This window comes from Rhinolophus hipposideros (genome assembly GCF_964194185.1).
Source record: "Rhinolophus hipposideros genome assembly, chromosome: 13".
Lineage (NCBI taxonomy): Eukaryota > Metazoa > Chordata > Mammalia > Chiroptera > Rhinolophidae > Rhinolophus > Rhinolophus hipposideros.
In genome coordinates this window covers 24,481,150-24,498,285 of record NC_138059.1, presented here as the reverse complement: position 1 = coordinate 24,498,285, position 17,136 = coordinate 24,481,150, and the positions used below count along the sequence as shown (strand labels likewise).

General features: G+C 36.0%; 1 protein-coding gene across 4 annotated transcripts in view; it reads right to left on the bottom strand.

The window, feature by feature from the left end:
* EIF3E (eukaryotic translation initiation factor 3 subunit E) overlaps positions 1-17,136 on the bottom strand; it is a 231,524-nt gene that overhangs the window by 202,540 nt on the left and 11,848 nt on the right. Inside the window, exon 3 of one of the 4 annotated variants that reach the window (XM_081070770.1) lies at positions 13,427-13,519. The exons of the other annotated variants lie outside the window; for them this stretch is intronic. The gene's annotated coding sequence lies outside the window, so the exon portion shown is untranslated. The remainder of the gene's footprint in view (positions 1-13,426; positions 13,520-17,136) is intronic. 4 annotated transcript variants of the gene reach the window in all.

Sequence of the window (17,136 nt, the reverse complement as noted above, 5' to 3'; positions counted from 1 at the left end):
GGGTTTTCTATATATGGCATCATGTCATCTGCAAAGAGTGATAATTCAACTTCTTCATTCCCAATTTGGATGCCTTCTATTTCTTTCTCTTGCCTGATTGCTCTGGCAAGGACTTCCAACACTATGTTGAAAAGTAGAGGTGATAGGGGACAGCCCTGTCGTGTTCCTGAACGTAGAGTAAAGGGCTTCAGTTTTTCACCATGAATTATGAGACTAGCTGAGTGCTTGTCATATATAGCCTTTATTATGTTAAGGTATTTTCCTTCTATACCTATTTTATTAAGTTTTTTAATCATAAATAGATGTTGTATTTGTCAAATGCTTTTTCTGCATCTATTGATATAATCATATGATGTTTGTCCATTATTTTGTTTATGTGGTGTATCAGATTGATGGATTTGCGAATGTTGAACCATTCTTGTGCCCCGGGGATAAACCCCACTTGGTCGTGATGAATAATGTTTCTGATGCATTATTGTATTCGATTTGCTAGAATTTTGTTTAGGATTTTTGCATCTGTATTCATCAGAGATATTGGTCTATAGTTTTCTTTTTTTGTGTTGTCCTTACCAGGTTTTGGTATCGGGGTAATGTTGGCCTCATAAAATGAGTTAGGGAGTATTGTCTCTTCTTCAATATTTTGGAAGAGTTTGAGCAGGATTGGTATTAGATCCTGTTTGAAGGTTTGGTAGAATTCACTAGTGAAGCCATCTGGTCCCGGACTTTTGCTTTTGGGAAGGTTTTGGATGACTGATTCAATTCGTTACTGGTGATCTGTCTGTTTAGATTTTCCAGTTCTTCATGGTTCAGCCTTGGAAGGCTATATGTTTCTAAGAACTTGTCCATTTCTTCTAGGTTATTGAATTTGGTGACAAATAGTCATTCTTAGTATTCTTGGATGATCCTTTGTTGTTTTGTGGTGTCCGTGATAACTTCCCCTTTTTCATTTCTGATTTTGTTAGTGTCTTCTCGCTTCTTATGTTAGTGAGTCTAGCCAAGGGTTTGTCAATTTTGTTAATCTTTTCAAAGAACCAGCTCTTTGTCACATTAATTTTTTCTATTGTCTTTTTGTTCTCTATTTCATTTAGGTCTGCTCTGATTTTTGTTATTTCCTTTCTTCTGCTGACCTTGGGTTTCACTTGTTCTTCTTTTTCTAGTTCTTTAAGGTGTAACATGAGGTTATTTATTTGGGATTTTCTTGTTTCTTGAGATAGGCCTGTAATGATATAAACTTCCCTCTTAAAACTGCTTTCGCTGCATCCCAAAAATTCTGGTAGGATGTATTTTCATTGTCATTTGTTTCTATGTATCTTTTGATCTCTCCTCTAATTTCTTCTTTGACCCAGTCGTTCTTTAAAAGTATGTTGTTTAATCTCCATGTATTTGTGTTTTTTCCTGCTTTCTTTCACAGTTGATATCCAATTTCAAAGCCTTGTGATCAGAGAATATGCTTGGTACGATTTCAATCTTCTTAAATTTGCTGAGGCTGATTTTATGTCCCAATATATGGTCTATCCTTGAGAATGTTCCATGTACACTCGAAAAGAATGTATAGTCTGATGTTTTAGGATGAAGTGCTCTATATATGTCAATGATGTCCATTTCATCTAATGTGTCATTTAGGGCTGCTATTTCGTTATTTATTTTCTGTTTGGATGATCTATGCATAGCTGTCAATGATGTATTTAAGTCCCATAGTATAATTGTGTTTTGGTCAATTTCTCCCTTTAGTTCTGTTAGTAGTTGCTTGGTATATTTCGGTGCTCCCTGATTGCGGGCATAAATATTGATGACTGTTATGTCTTCTTGTTGTATAGTCCCCTTTACCATTATGAAATGTCCATCTTTGTCTCTTGTTATCTTTTTCACCCTGATGTCTGTTTCATCTGATATCATTATGGCTACACTTGATTTTCTCTGGGTATCATTTGCTTGGAGTGTCAATTTCCACTCTTTCACTATGAGTCTATGATTGTCCTTGTAGCTGAGATGTGTCTCTTGGAGACAGCATATGGTTGGGTTTAGTTTTTTGATCCAATCTGCTCCTCTGTGCCTTTTTATCGGTGAGTTCCGTCCACATTCGGGTGATTATTGATATGTGAGGATTTCCTGTCATTGTATCTTTAGTTTTCTGGTAAGGCTGTGTCTCCATTGTTTCTTTGTCTTTTTGTTGTTGTCTATTATATCTGTGGTGGTGTTCTACAATGTTTCCCTCTGTTTCTTCTTTTATTTCAGTGTATATTTCAGTTCTGGATTTTTTTTTTTTTTGAGTGGTTACCGTTAAGATTATGTAAAAGAAAGTTTGATATTTAGAGTATTCCATTTTCTTCAGTACGTTTACTTTCTCCATTCCCATATTCCTGTTCAGGCCTTTACTCTCCTTTTTTTATGTTTCGGTTGCCACAAATTGTCCCTGTTGATGGTGGTCGAATACCCTCCTCAACTATCTCTTGTAGTGCAGGTCGTGTATTAGAAAATTCCCTCAGCTTCTGTATGTCTGGAAAGTTCTTTATTCCTGCCTCATATCTAAAGGATATCTTTGCTAGATATATTATTCTTGGCTCATAATTTCTCTCTTTCAATAGTTTGAATATTTGGTTCCACTCCCTCCTGGCTTGTAGAGCTTCTGCTGAAAAATCTGATGATAATCTAATGGGCTTTCCTTTGTAGGTTTCCGTCTTCTTTTCCCTGGCTGCCTTGAGGATTCTTTCTTTGTCATTGATGTTAGACGGCTTCAATACAATGTGCCTTGAAGAAGGCCTGTTGGGATTGAGGTAATTAGGTGTTCTATTTGCTTCTTGGATTTGAGGGTCCAGTTCTGTCCACAAGTTTGGGAAGTTCTCATCGACAACTTGTTTGAATATATTCTCTGTTCCCTTCTCTCTTTCTTCTCCTTCTGGTATGCCCATTATTCTTATATTGCACTTTCTGATGGAGTCAGAAAATTCTTGTAGAGTTCTTTCATTTCTTTTAGGTCTCAAGTCTGTTTCTTCTTCCATCTGTGTAATTTCTAGGTTTCTATCTCGATGTTACTGATTCTTTCCTCCAGCTGGTCAACTATACTACCTAAGCTGGTTTTTTCATTCTTAATTTCTTCTATTGAGTTCTTAATCTCCAGAAATTCTATTTGGTTCTTTTTCAAAATTTCAATCTCTTTCGTAAAATGCTCATGATGTTCTTTGATTGTGTTTCTGAGTTCATTAAACTGCCTTTCTGTATTTTCTTGCATCTCCTTGAGTTTTTTCAGAACTGCAATCTTGAATTCTCTGTCATTTAGTCACATATTTCCATATCTTTAAGTTCCTTTTCTGGAGACTTTTCACTTTCTTTCTGAGCTGTCTTGTTGCCTTGGTTATTCATGGCAATTACTGATTTACTATTTCTCTTCCTAGACATCTACAGTAGTGGCGTCTGCAACAGGTTGATAGGAAGAGGTCTTTCTTTTGTTTTGCAGTACTTGTTGGTAGAATGTTTTATTTTTTTCTCTGACTGCAGCCTTTTTTTTCTTTCTCTCTCACACGGTAGTGCTGTTTTCTCTGCGCTATTCCAGCCTCTCACACAATGTGGGGATTCCCTGGGAGACGGGCTTCTCCTCTGTTAAATAGTTCGCCTAGGTCACAGGGTGCAGCATCCGTATTGGTATGAGGAGAGCTTTTGAAGTTCCAAAGCTCTTCCTGCACCAGATTCAGAGCCCCTCAGTTTCAGCAGTTCTGTTTACTCCTGCAGGGATCCGCCCTGATAGGTGGGGACAGGGGCGGGGTGAGTTGTGAGATGTGGTCCAGAGCAATGGCGGCGACCACCACCACAGCTGGTCCTACTTCCACAGCTACCTCCCCTTTGCCAGAACTAGTTGGGCCGCGAATCTGTGTCTGAGGTCCACAGTTCTCAGAATAGCAAATATTCTGTTCTTTTGATCTGACACTGCTACTGTTCTGCCTCTAGCACCAGGTAGGTGGAAGCGAGGTGAGCTCTGGGAGGGTAGGGAGGAGGCGGCTAGTCTCAGTGCCTAGGGCTTCCGTTCTCTGCTGGGCAGTGAGGGCTTAAACCACCATTTTCAGCCTTCTTCCCTCAGTCTTTTCTCTGAGGTCTCTGCCGTGAGCGTTGGGTTCACCCGTGTTGTATGCTGCCCCCTCTGTCCTGTGCGCCATAAGCGAAGCCCTAGCAGTCTGAGTTCTTCCCTCTCCCGCAGCTGCGGTAGTTCCGGGATGCAGCGAGCTCAGAGCACTGAGCTAGGTCTGCATCCTGCACCTGGATGGCTCCGTCTCCGCAGTTCTCCCTTCCCTCCTCCCCTGCTTGCACGATTCTCCCACCTTTAGGTAAATTCAGTAGTGGGCCTCTTCGTCTTGCCTGTCTGCTGTGCAGGGAGTCCCTTTGTGGAGTTATTGTTCGATTAGTTGTAAATTCCAGGGGAGCTTTACAGAGGCTCACCTCACGCCACCATTTTGATGACGTCTTCAGTGTGTATTATTAATATTAAAAATATTTAAGAGTGTACTATATTCCAGGAACTCTTCCAGGTTGTGGGGATACAATAGTGAACAAAACAAAGAATAATCCCTCTCTTTGGGGCTCATATTCTAATGAAGGGTGACTTAATATAAGACTGAATAAACAAACTGAATCATATCAGATGGTTAGAAGTGCTATAAAATAATAGAGAAGAAAGAGATATACTAATTGACAAGAGTGGTGTAGAGGGAGAGTTACAATATTATAAATGGGATCATCAGGGAAATTCTCACTAAGACGATGACATTAAAGCAAAGACCTGAAAAAGGAGAAGGAACAAGCCATGAAATGATTGGGGTAGAGGAGAAGGGCAAGGGAAGAGGGACACTGCCGGAAGGTGGGAGGATGCAGGCAAGTGACTTTTTAGGCAGAATAAAAAGCAAGTGCAAAAGCTTTGAGGTGGCTCCGTTTCTAGCATGTTTCGTGAACAAGAGGCCTGAAGAAGACGTCTTGGCCAATGGGGCTGAAGCAGAGGGAAGGAGAGATTAATAGGCAATTAGAACAGAAAAGTATTAGAGTAGCAGGCTGTTGCCAGGCCTTATATTTAGGATGAGATAGAAGCTGTTGGTGGATTCTTGAGTAAAGAAATGATGTCATCTAACTTATCTTTTAAAAGACCCACTCTGGCTTTTATATGGACTATAAGGGAACAAGAGGTTAAGCAGGATCCAGTGAAAAGGCAGTTGCAATAATCCAGGTGAGAGACGTGGTGAGAAGTAGTTAAATTCTAGATATATTTCAAAGGTAAAGACAACAGGATTTGCTGACAGATTGGATATGGGGTATGAAAGAAAGACTATAAGGTTTTTTTTTTTGTCTGCACACCTAAAAGGATGGAGTTGCCATTACTGAGGAAATGGAGACTATGGGAGACACTGGCTTGGATGGGGATTGAAGAATGTAATATCAGGAGTTCAATTTCAGTCACGTTGATTATGAATGCTTTTTAGATATTCAGTTAAGAATGTCAAGTAGGCAGTTAGGTGTGAGTCTTAAATCAGAGGAGAGATGCAGTGGGGAGAAAACAAATTTAGAAGTCACCAGCAGATAGATGGCATTTAAAACTATGTATTTGGTGGATATTATAGTGAAGATGCTCAGTGACTCAGCGTTGGGGCATTCTAACATTGCTAGGTCAAAGAGATATGGAGGATCTGATAAAAGAGTTTAAAAAGAAGTGTCCAGGAGGGCAGGAGGAAAACCAAGAGAGTGTGTCCTGGAAACTACTGTTTAAAATGCTGCTCATTGGTCAAGTAAGATGAGGACTGAAAATGAAACACTGATTTAGAAAGGTGAAAGTCATCTGTGTTCTTGATAAAAGATATCTGGGGAAAGCAGTGTACAAAAGTCTGACAGGAGAAACCACAAGATGTTTTTATTTTTATGATCCATAAGAAAGAGAAATGACCAGCAGAAGAGGGAAGAATTGCTGGAATGATAGCACGAGCTTAAGAAAGGGCATGGAATCTATTAACAAGTACAGGGGTTGGCCTTAGATAAGAGCACAACTCACAAATAGGAATAAGACAGAAGTCAGAATATATACTGTTTGTAGAAGACAGCTTATGTTCATTTATTACCACAACTTTTCTTAGATTCATGCTTTAGCTTTTATTTCTGAGTTCATTATTTTAAAAGTAAATTAACTCCTTTTTGTTTTATTTTTGTGCATATTTTATTTTTATCCATAATGAAACAATGGCTTTCCAGATTCTAGAATATCTCTTTTCAGTCCAAAAACCTTGCTTGCACCTCACGCTATTCCAGTGTGCTGTAATACTATTCCAAAAGGCAGAAATAACTCAGATTCCTATACGACATTCCAAGCCTCTTTACCATTTTTCTTAACCAACGAAATAGTACCTAGCATGCCTCACAAGGGTATTCTGTTAACAGTGATACCGTGTTTCCCCAAACATAAGACTTAGCTGGACAATCAGCTGTAATGCGTCTTTTGGAGCAAAAATTAATATAAGATCCGGTATTACATAACATTACATTATATTGTATTATTATATAAGATATTATATTGTTATATAAAACTGGGTCTTATAGTAAAATGAGACTGGGTCTTATATTAATTTTTGCTCCAAAAGACGCCATTAGAGCTGATTGTCTGGCTGGCTAGATCTTATTTTCGGGGAAACATGGTATGCCAAGATAATATTCTTTCTACTCTATATATTTTCATCAAATATAATCTTCATGTATATTATTTATTCCAGGATATTAATACTCAGTGTACATAAATTCAGAGAGATAACACTTGGCATTTGTTACATTTAGGCTAAATAAAATACATTTGCCATCTTTCCTATGATTCATAAATTGGAGCACATAAGGTATTATCAGTAAATTATTCAGACTTTTCAAATATTTTTATTGATTTAACACTAAATAATAATCTAATAACCTAATATACCAGAACTGCTACAGTTTCAAAAATTCAAGTTATCTTAAATATAAGTGAAAAATTACATATTTTTCAGTGTTCTAAGTTTGTATCTCCCGTCTACACCTTTGTAATTTATTGAATATATACACCTATATAAATTGCCAAGAGAATAGCTTGTATACTGGCTGTATTTGAGCTTTAGGTCCAACAAATTTAGTCTGCTAAAATGAACAAACAAACAAAATAGTAAATTCCACGTGTGCTTTGATGGTACTACAGGATACTTGACTATACAGCAGTTTTATTCATGAGCTATAAAACATTACCACCTTATCTGTCAATAACATTTATACTAAAATAAACACAATCAGGAATAACGTGAAATACAACATTAAGTAAAATTAGCAACCTTTTCTTGTTTCTAGAAAATAATCTTTTGGCTATTAGTACATTTTCCAACAAAGAATGTATATTATCCTGGGACAACATGTGGTGCTCACTTTTTCCCTTAAACAGAATGTTAGCTAGGGGTAACATAACAAAATGTCACAGACTGAGTGGCTTAAACAACAGAAATTTATTTTCTCACAATTCTAGAGGCTAGAAGTCCAAGATCAAGGTGTCTGCAGGGTTATTTCTTCTGAGAACTCTCTCCTTGGCTTGTAGGTCGTGATCTTCTCCCTGTCCATATACGGTCTTCCTGCTGTGTTCTAATCTCCTCTTGTAAGGACACCAGTCATACTGGATTACAGTCCACCCTAACAACCCCATTTTGATTTTTAAAGACCCTATCTCCAAACACAGTCACATTCTGAGGTATTCGGGGATTGTGCTTCAAAATATGAATTTGGGATACAGAGGGCACAGTTCAGCCCACAACAAACATATAGTTAGTTACAGGGAAAATGCATAACCTGGAGAAGACCTTAATATACTTTTCTTTTATGTAGTCGTAATATCTTAAAGGTAGGCCCAGAAAATTAATTTATTGAAATTCTTTTTATTACAATGATTAAAATGTTCATTCCTTATCATTTTAAACAGAATCATCACTCAGTGTTCTTTGAAAAACTAAATGGTGGAGCAGATTATACATATTTCTTTATAATTTCATATATCTGTTCTTATTTGAATCACACAACTCTGGGAAATTGAAACTCAGAAATCTGAAAAATAGAATAGGTCTAAAACTTTGTCTTCTATTCTTCATTCAATGGCTGTTTACACTATGCAACATTTAGAAAAGAGAATAGCACATGGAAATTTATGTGCATGAAGATTTGGGAGACTCAGAAAGTCAGCTTAAGTTATAAGGGTTTTCTAGAAAAATGACTTAGGACCACAGTTGCACAATGCTTTTGCAAGGACTGTAAGAATGGTTGCCTGTATCTATGGTAGGGAGTCAGAAGCAGGGTGAAATTAAGAACAAAGGAGAGGATTATTCAGTAGATTACTGGTTTTTTAAAGCTGGTTTTCTGACTAACATGAATACTTATATTAGCATATACAAAAGGTGCCAAAATAATGTATACACATTTTAAGAAAGGAAATAACTGTATTAAAATTGGAATAATATACACCGATAACAAAAGATGAATACAAGTCACTTTTGAGTTCTGCAATTACAAGAGGTGCCCAAAGTGGTTATCATCAGCATAATTTTAATACAGTTTTTTCCTTTCTTAAAATGTGTATGTGTATATATATATATATATATATATATATATATATATATATATATTTAGCATCCTCTTGTAGTTTACAACCAGACTTTCCTCAGACTTTGGTAAAATAATCTGAAAGTTTTGGCCAGTGTGTTAAAGTTCAGATGACTTCCAGTGGTGGAGAGTGACTATGATAGACTAAAATTCTGTATTGTAATTTTTTAAGGGCTGCAGTTTAAAGAGCAGCACTACATTTCATAGGAGCAATGGCAAACACATGGCATTTTTCTCTTCTGGAGACATCCCTAGAGCTCCATCACTCAGCTTGATCAAATTAACTGAATCATTGTTCCACTCATTGAGCCAGTGTGTTCACTGCCTAAAAATTCACAACTCTGCCAACAGTGGCTACCATTATTATGGTGTGCTTTTTCTTGTTGGCTAATACCATGCTTTTTGGTGAGGAAATTATAATTGTAGTTTCTCTATGTAAGTTCAGGAAAATTCTTCATGGTAATTTTTTTCATCTTGAAATCCCTAAAGTATTATACCCTGAGGAAAAATTCAGGATCCAGGAAGAGTAATGAGTAGAAGTATCTTTTAGAAGGGTACCTGAATTTACACTACATGAAGTTAGGAGAAAACTTCCCATTAAACATGCCTCTATTTCCTCATTCTCCTGAAGCCCCAATAAAGTAAGTAAAGAAATACAAAAGATGCAAAAAAAAAAAAAAATGAAGGGAGATAAAGATGATGAAAGATTTCAACAGAATTCTTTGGGAGATGGAAAGCAGATGGAGAATAGTGTTTAGTAAAGTAAGCTACAACTTGGGTGTCTACATTACCATGAGAAAAATGCTTTTTGTCTTTATATTCTTCTTTTTTTGTTTTTAGTGTAATTTTCCCTATAGAAACCTGGAATTGTTTAGGACATGGAGGCTCAAGGCATCGGGGAAGTAAATCTCAGTGCTAAAAACAAGGAGTGGTTGAAAGTGGCTACCTCATCAGATTTCTGTACTCCACACCTCCCTAAGTGAAGTAATTCTTTCCCTATTTTCTCCCCACCTTCCAGCCTGCAGGATACCAATGTTTTGGTTTCTAGATGAATTAATACATCTAAGAGGGTCTGGATCAGGGACACTAGTCAGTGCAAGGTATGGGAAGGGAAACAGGGATTAAGCCAAAAGTATTCAGTCCAATTTTCATAGTGATTGGTGGGACTCTAGTCCCTTTCTCTATGCTGTTCCTGGAACACAGACATTGAGGCATATACTCTCCCAAATGGGAGAACAAAAGAATACTTTTCTGGAAAACCAAATGACTCCAAAGGAAAGACCTATTGAAACTGATGTTGAAGAGATCCCCATTAAAAAAGAAAAATCAGGTTTATTATACCAATCATCATATAGTTGAGACACCTTATTCATAAACACATGGTGCTTTCATAGGGCATTTTATGATTAAATATGAAACAGACAGCCAAGTGACACAAGACATTTGAGGAAAGTCTTTAAAATGAAAGTGAGACATTAGAGTTGATAAAGAGAAAACAAAATACCTAGGGTAAACAGAGGCACTAAAAGGAGTGGAACATACTTTTAAGAAATATTCTCAGAGAGAAAGATGATTATTTTAAGTGTAAAATAAAAAGAACATGCTATAAAAACAGAACAGAGAATAAGGAACGTGGGAATAAAAATTAAAATAACAATAAAGAACAACTCAGTAGGAGATTTGGAAGACAGTGTTGAAGAAATTTCTCAGGTAGTATAACAAAAAGATCAGGGAGATGGAAAACAAAGCAAAGATGAAAAGTAAAGCACTTAAAGGATCCAACAAAAGATCCAACTTTCAAACAAGGAAACGGAGGGAATGAAATCATCTAAAGAATTATACAATAAAATTCCCCAGAACTGATATGTGTAGAGAACAGTCAGATTGGAACAGGGTGTAGAAGAAAAATAAAAGCAGAGGAAGAGGAAATTGGAAATTGAGCAGTTGGCAAACAATACTGAAAAATCACAGTAAATTTAGGCAAATGAAAAACTAATAAAAACTGCCAAATGAAAATTGTAGGTAGCTACTAATTCCAGGGGAAAAAATGAAGGGTTGTATAAGAAGGATGGAGTAGTTGTTTCCTACTTGTGCAAAATGTCCTGTTAGCCCTACTTGACCTACAGTGACAAAGTATGTTTTAGTTGTCAGAATAAAATAAACCCTATGTAGGAAGGATGTAGAAAGGGGAAAGGAAGCAGTAAGAGAAATAACATTGTCATACTGAGACAGCAGTAAAATATATTATTTAAAAATATGGAAATACGAGGGGAAATGCACAAAGAATTCAGCATTTGGTTTGGGAGAGGAGGATTGGCATTTTTATAACTTATTTTTAAAATTAAAGTTTATTGGGGTGACAATTGTTAGTAAAGTTACATAGATTTCAGGTGTGTAATTCTGTACTACATCATATATATATAACATTATGTGTTCACCACCCAGAATCAGTTCTCCTTCCGTCACCATATATTTGATCCTCTTTATCCTCTTTTACAATCCCCCGCCCTCCTTACCCTCTGGTAAACACTAAACTATTGTCTGTGTCTACGAGTTTTTTTTTTTTTAATTTTTATTGGGGAAGGGGAACAGGACTTTATTGGGGAACAGTGTGTACTTCCAGGACTTTTTTCCAAGTCAGGTTGTTGTCCTTTCAATCTTAGTTGTGGAGGCTGCAGCTCAGCTCCAGGTCCAGTTGCCAGTTGCTAGTTGCAGGGGGTGCAGCCCACCATCCCTTGCGGAACTCAAGCAGTTGAATTGGCAACCTTGTGGTTGAGAGCCCACTGGCCCATGTGGGAATCGAACCGGCAGCCTTCGGAGTTAGGAGCATGGAGTTCCAACTGCCTGAGCCACCGGGCCAGCCCGTCTACGAGTTTTTGTTTCTTTATTTGTCTTGTTCTTTTGTTTTTGGTTTTATATACCACGTATCAGTGCAATCATACGGTTCTTGACTTTTTCTGTCTTATTTTGCTTAGCATTACAATCTCAAGATCGATCCATGTTGTCGCAAATGGTCCTATTTCATCTTTTCTTATGACAGAATAGTATTCCATTGTGTATATATATTACATCTTCTTTATCCATTCATCTATTGAAAGACACTTTGGTTGTCTCCATGTCTTGGCCACTGTAAATAAAGCTACAGTGAACACTGGAGCACATATGTCTTTATGGGAAAATGTTTTCAGATTTTTTTGGGTAGATACTCAGGAGAGGGATTCCTGGGTTATATGGTAATTCTATTCTTAATTTTTTGAGGAACCTCCACACTGCCTTCCAGAGCAGCTGCACCAATCTGCATTCCCACCAACATTGTATGAGTTCCTTTTTCTCCACAGCCTCTCCGACACTTGTTACTATTTGTCTTATTGATGATAGCCATTCTAACTGGTGTGAGGTGGTATCTCATTATGGTTTTTATTTGCATTTCTCTGATTATTGGTGATGTTGAGCATTTTTTCATATGTCTATTGGCCATTTGTACGTCTTCTTTGGAGAAATGTCTCTTCAGGTCCTCTGCCCAATTTTTAATTGGGTTGTTTGTTTTTTTGTTGTTGAGTTGTATGAGTTCCTTATGTATTTTGGATATTAGCCCCTTATCAGAGGTGTTGTTTGCATAAATCTTCTCCCATTTGGTTGGTTGCCTCATTGTTTTGTTGATGTTGTCTTTTGCTGTGCAGAAGCTTTTTAGTTTGATATGGTCCAATTCATTTATTTTAACTTTTACTTCCCTTGCCTTTGGAGTCAAATTCATAAAATGTTATTTGAATCCAAGGTCCATAAGTTTAGTATATAATTCTTTTAGTAAAATTTGCCTTAATAAAAACTATGTACATACATTTGATAAATAAAAATCTAATTAAAATTAATTCAAAAGGGAAAAACCAAGATTACCACAAAGGGTAAGGGAGTAGAAAACGAACAGGCAAGATTCAGACAGTTCACATATATGTAAAATTTAAACAGCGTAAAATAATTTTAAATGTAAAGCTGGACACTATTAAGTTTTTAAAAATATGGTCAAATGATATTTCTCTTATTTCCATATTACATTAATGCATATATTTACTAAAATTATGCTTTTGTTTGGTATCTTTACATTTACATAAAATATACACTAAATTTTTAAAAACAAGAACAAAAGATTCAAACTGTCATTCATAGCATTCTACTAAGTTAATAATAGTAACTCTATAACACTGTATCTCTGCAAAACTTTGTTTTCAAAGTGAGGGTAGGGAACGGCTCAATTCCCACCTTAGTCACTGGTTGTTCTAAGGAACAGAGACTCATTCAAACTAGGTAACTACTAATAGGGAATTTTTTTAAAGGATAAAACACTATTTCAAAAAGTCAAGGAATAGAGAAAAGAAACAGAATTCCATCAAGATCCAAGGTTGTTGACTTCATTATCTCTATTGTCTCTCTCCATGGCCACAGGGACTATTATCTCTCCTCTTGGTGTGTGTCTGAATCATTACTTTCGCTCTGGAGCCCATTTCTGTTTCACTTACACATGCCTAACATGGCCATTCCAGTGTCAGCTTTATGTGATCTCCATAAATGTCTCAAAGTTGCTCACTAGAATTTCTACGTCCCACTTCCAAATGCTTGGAAGACAGAATCTGATTGGTTCAACTTGAGTCAAACCTACAATTGACCCAATCAGCTGTGGTGTGTGTGTGTGTGTGTGTGTGTGTGTGTGTGTGTGTCTGCAGATGTCATGAGACCTGACGCTCACTCAGCAGGAATTGTGGGAGAAGAGGTTGACAAACAGTAAAATTGACTAACACATTTGCTTTACCTTTTCAGTTCTCTTGACAAGACGCAAAAGGTTTCTTTATCTTCCTTAGCCCAGTTCCTCCAAAAAGAGTGGATACTCAGTGAACTGGAGTGACTGACAGGGATCCGAAGTGAAGTGGTAAAACGTGAAAAGTGTAAAGAAGAATGTATGTTACTCTTTTTGTTTTTGATAATTTGCACTAGAATTCTAAGGACATTAAGAGGAAATTCCAAAGAGAAGAGAGGGGAAAAAACCTGTTAGCAGGGCTTATCAGTAGTATTTTTAAGGGTTAAAAAGTTCAGTTATAGGTTATGTGTGGGAAGAGTTGTGAGACAGGTGTGATTATAATCTCACTGCATTCCACATCTTCATAGACAAGTTAGTGTAAAGTAGGTAGTCGCTTACTTTATAAACTTAAACCATTTGGGTTTCCTGGATATCAGGCTGAGAACTCAAGACAATTGCCTGCAGATTTTACAAATTTAAAGTAGATGGATTAGTAAAGTGTAGATTAAAATGTAACAAGTAAAAATTATCTTTGCTTCTTCCAAAGATATTATTTTTAGATATACATCAGGCTTCTATTTAACTTTCACCAAGGAAATAGTACACAGTTTGTTAGATCATCCTGTACTAGAGCTGAATGCTGAATGGAAAAGAAAATAGAAATGATGCCTTCATTACAGTGATTATTTTACCACTTAAAATTTATGTTATTCATGTGTCAGGTACAGTGCTGTGCTTTCACAGCTATTTTCGCATTTAATCTTCTTAACTATCTGAGATAGGTATTATTATCTTCTATCAAATGAGATAGTCAAGCACTTATGCAAGGTCGTATTATTAATAAATGGTAAATCCAGAAACCAGGGCAAAGTTTTAGGATTCCAAAGAATATCACTGTTTTAGAATATTAGCTGCAATTGGAAAAAAATCAACTAATTCAATCAAGTTTTTTTGGCAGTAACCCTGAGAAATGGCATGTCCTTATATTTGTGTCATATATTTATTCAGATTATTATTTACATGCCTCTCTTGCATTTGGATGTCTATTCCTGAGTGACAATTTTTTCAAAAACAATTGTTTCCTCATAGATTTGTCCACTGGTAATTCAAAGATATTATTTCAGAAGCTCAACTACCAGTGTCTTTCAGCATAAAGTTTTTATATTTTATTGAGTATACATACTTCTCCTTCCTCAAATAAGATATTCTTTGTATTTTCTAATTTAAAAAACTGGCTCTATAAGTTAGCTTCATGTAATTACTCGTAAGTCACTGTGATCTAAAACTTTAGAGAATGCTCAAAAGCAGACCAGTGTACTCTGGTTGAACTTTTGTATTTCAGTTAATTGTGCTTAGCATGCAGCTCAGGTTGATAATCTTGTCTGTGTTGACACTGAAGTATCTACTCATTGATATTAGGCTGTCAGTTATGACTATTTTCATAAGTGATAAACCAAATTTAGCTCCTGATAGTTCAAAAAACATTTAGCTGTTATCATTAACATGTCTCAAAATATGATTATCAACATTATTTTATTTTGTTTTTCATTTCCTAGAATGTTTAAAATGGAAAAACTCTTTTTTAATGGTTAAAGCTGTTATTAGCTATTTATGAACTTAAGAAACCATTTGGGCTTTCTGGACATCTGGCTGAAAATTCAAGACGATTGCCTGCAGATTTTACAAATTTAAAGTATATGGATTAGTAAAGTGTAGATTAAAATGTAACAAGTATATTAATACATAAAAACCTTCAAGACTAGTTTACATTTTTTAATATATATGGTGGAAATCTGACCTTTTATGCCCTACCTAGACTCATATTGAATTGGGCTAGATTAATGATAATCACACATACCATTTCTGGACACAAAATTAATTATTCCCTAAATTAATATATTACATTAGGTAGTATCATAATTGGGGCAACCAATGCATTAAAATAGATTACTTTTCACAAAATTGATTTTATATATTGTGTATTTCAAACCAGAGTTAAATGTGTTAGACACTTATTTTCCAACAATGCTGATGAAGCAAAATACACTGTGTAAAAAAAAAGATAATTCCTCGTGAGAGTTTACAGTGTACAGACATCTGTTATTCATGAGATTTCTAATTTTTGTTACTGCCTATGGATATTGTTTAGAGGCTGGACTTTAGCTGTGAAATTTACCTGCAAAATTGTTTTATAACCGAAAACAACATGCTTTTGCTTTCAGCATTACTACTGTAAGAAAAAAAAATGGACTAAAACTAGAATATTAATGTCTCCTTTATTTTTCTTCCTAAGGACAGCAAGGAAGTTACAATACAACCTAACATAAAAATGAAAGAAAGGAAGGAAGGAAGGAAGGAAGGAAGGAAGGAAGGAAGGAAGGAAGGAAGGAAGGAAGGAAGGAAGGAAGGAAGGAGAAAGAAAGAAAGAAAGAAAGAAAGAAAGAAAGAAAGAAAGAAAGAAAGAAAGAAAGAAAGAAAGAAAGAAAGAAAGAAAGAAAACATAGATTTGTGAAGGTATAAGTCAGGTTCAGAACTCTCTCCCAGCCTGGAGCATTACAACAGACACAGCATGCAGGCAGGAACTGAAAGGGAGTCTCCTGTGTGGTCAAGGGTCTAGATTACAGCATCATTGATTTCATCTTTTCCATCTCCTAAATTTAATGGCTCTGCTTTCACAAGCCTGCTATAATTTATCCCATGGGTCCTCAAAATATGAAATTTAAAATAGAAACACTGCTTCTGTTTTCTTCATTGTCTTTCCCATTTGTTGATACCACATCTATTGGCAGAAAAAACAAGACCTTCTGTTCCAGGTCCAACAAAAACGCACTTTATATATCCTCTATTTTGTCAATGAGATTGAGAAGTTTTGCAAGTTGTTAAATGAAACACTAATAATACATTTACTTTACTTTAGTGTAACATATTAACCAAAATGAATTTTGCTGAATTTATGAGACAAGAGCTATATCCAAAATAAATTTGCTAGAAATACTTTGTCATGAGATACTTCAACTATAATTTTATTTTTCTTCTTAGATCAGACTAACCCTTTGCCAAACATGTTTTAAAAATAAACAAAATTACAGTAGTTCTCACTTTCTAATATGTTCACTTCTTCAGACATTTACTGGGAAGGAGTAAAAAATCTTGAAGAGGGTAATAGGTCCCAGCTGAGAATCATGTGCCAAGATGCTCAGTGACTTTTTTTTCTTTAAAGACATAGATAATAAGGATAGGAAACAAGTTTTAGCTATTTAGGAGTGTTTCTTTTTTTAAAAAAAAAAATCTATACATTACCCCTTTGAAAATAGATGAATTACATTTCAAATTGCCTTAACTTATCTGAGAGTAGAAAGGGATTTACGAAGATATCAGCGGTTCTCAAATGTGTCTGCCGTGAGGTGCCAATTCAGGTAGAAGTTGTCACTGGCCTCTGGTAAAGAAGTTAAATTTAAACTCCTTTCCAGGGACTGTTTTTCAGTGAATCCTTTAACTCCTTTGGTGTTTAAATAGCGATTTTAAGATAAAATGATGTGAAGCTAAATTGTAGCTGTTACTTTTAATGTCTTCACTTAGCAAGTGAAGCACGTTATATTGGTCCCCCCCCCCCTTTTCCTTGAAATTTTACTGGTTTATAAAGCCCCAAACTAGTGAGCACTGATCTAATAGAGCTTCTGACTTTCCACAGATTCTTACTGAGTCTCTGAGGACAGATCATGGAC